This window comes from Lagenorhynchus albirostris, chromosome 2 (genome assembly GCF_949774975.1).
Source record: "Lagenorhynchus albirostris chromosome 2, mLagAlb1.1, whole genome shotgun sequence".
NCBI lineage: Eukaryota > Metazoa > Chordata > Mammalia > Artiodactyla > Delphinidae > Lagenorhynchus > Lagenorhynchus albirostris.
In genome coordinates, this window is record NC_083096.1 from 71,285,319 (window position 1) to 71,287,569 (window position 2,251).

Genomic DNA, 2,251 nt, shown 5'->3' on the forward strand with positions numbered 1-2,251 from the left:
AAGGGATTGTAGGGAAGAATGTATGTCCTGGATTCTGTTTTTTCTAAGGGACTCCCTGTTGTCTTCATTAAGTGGAGAGCCACAAGAAAGCCAAAAGGCCAATGAAAAATCCTTGGTCCACATTACTCCTTGACCTCTTCTTCAGGCATATCCTGTCCTTGTTTACCTAATTATCCACAAAAACAGGGCCAGCACTTTGTCCAGGGGCTATATTTAAAGCTTTCAGACTCCCGGTTAGATGCTGTTTCTGTTCCTCTCTTCTCCTCCTCCTTATGGGCCAGGTCTCTGGGAACCAAGTACATGGGGCTCTTCTCCTCATAGTTCTGCTTAGAATGGATGCTAAGAGCCTCAGAAGAACAATTCCCAAATTGTCAGGAAAGCTTCCTTCCAATGGCCCAGAGCAGAGCATCCTTGACCTCTTTGCTCCTTGGGGTGTACACCACAGGGTTCAGCAGGGAGGTGATCACAGTGGAGGTCACTGAGATCAGCTGACCCTGATCCTTGGTGTTCTCTGACTTGGGCTTGGGGTAGGCAATGGAGGCACAGCCATAGTGGACCATGACCACAGTGAGGTGGGAGGTGCAGGTAGCAAAGGCCTTCTTTCTGCCCTCGGCTGAGGCGATCTTGAGGATTGTAGAGATAATGCGGATTTAAGAGATGAAGAGCAGACCCATAGGCACAACGAGCACCAAAACACTGATGATCAAAGTCAGAAGCTCATTGACAGTCGTGTCGATGCAGGATAGCTTCATCACAGGTCGGATGTCACAGAAGAAGTGGGCCACCTTTGTTGCACAGAAAAGTAATCTAAATACAAGTGTCACCTGTGTCATAGCCACAATTAGCCCAATGCTGCAGGCCCTCCACACCAGCTGGTTGCACACCCTCTTGTTCATAATGACTGTGTATCTCAGGGGGTTGAAGATAGCACATATCAGTCATATCCCATTGCTGTGAGCAGGAAGCAGTTAGTGATCCCAAAGGTTACAAAAAAGAACATCTGTGTGGCACAACCGCCAGTGAGATAGACCAGCTTATACCCACGAGGCTGGATAGCATCCTTGGGAGAATGACCAATGTATATATAGTCTCTGAAGTAGACAGCATGCTGAGGAAGAAGTACATGGGGGTGTGGAGATGATGATCAATACGGATAATGGTCACAATGATTATATTACCTGCTAGGGTTAAGATGTACAGTGTAAGAAATACCACAAAAAGAGTGAGCTGGTGCTCGTGGAAGCTGGAGAAACCTTGCAAAACAAAATCAGTGGTGAGAGTGTGGTTCTCCCTCTTCATTGGGTGGTCACTAAATCGGAAAAGTAGAAGAATAAAAGTTGCATAATTTTAGTAAAGCAGTTTAATCACATTTCTGAAATTGATTGAACTTCATTCTCAGCTGTAAACCTGGGGATACATTTCCCAGTGGATTGAAGTTGATCTTTGGAGTTACTTAACTTTGCTTAAAATATTCTTGTTCTGTGGCCATCTATTACAATTTCCTATGCATGATAGAATCATCTAATTTTCCTCCCCCCACCCCCACTGTATAACCATGTACATTCCCACTTCACCTACTCTTCCTCCTTGTCATCTGGAATGCCCTTCCTCTTTTCCTGCTCTTATTTAAATCGTCCCCATTCTTCAAAGACTAATGCATGTCTTCCCCTCCATCAATGCATATTGTATTCTGAAATTTTCATTTGTTGCTTGAAAACAGTTTGTTTAGGGATTGACTGGAGACTTCTTTTATTTCAAAACTATGCATCACCCCCTTGCACATCCTTTAAGAAGCAGAAGCAAAGCAGACTCAGAAATATTCACCTTGTTTTCAAGAAGGAGAAGGTGAATCTTAACCAAGCACCATCCTCTCTCCACTGCTGTCTGAATGATGGAAGTCGGCTGACACTTCACAGCACTCACTCGTGTATATTGTAAACTATGCTACATCTTCATCTTCCCTAAACTAGAAGGCAGATTTACAGCCTTACTCAACTTTGTGAGTAGGCATACACCTACTCTGCAGAGGTAAACAATTATACCAGGGAAGATGCAGCAAATTCAGATGTCCCTCATCTAAAGCAAAAGCAGACCCTGAATATAAAGAACAGAGTTACAATAAAGATATATCATTTTGTTGAAGGATAGCTCTCAGTCCAATTCATGTAATATTTCACATTTTGGTCCCTTTAGACAGTAAGCTCCTGTAGGGTATATTTAAATTATATTTTGATTTCCTTATGCATATTCA

General features: G+C 43.2%; 1 pseudogene; it reads right to left on the reverse strand.

Annotated features, from left to right (window-relative positions):
* Nucleotides 1–371: 371 nt before the first annotated feature.
* LOC132515904 (olfactory receptor 10J1-like) lies at nt 372–1,326 on the reverse strand (annotated as a pseudogene).
* Between the last annotated feature and the right edge of the window lie 925 nt (nt 1,327–2,251).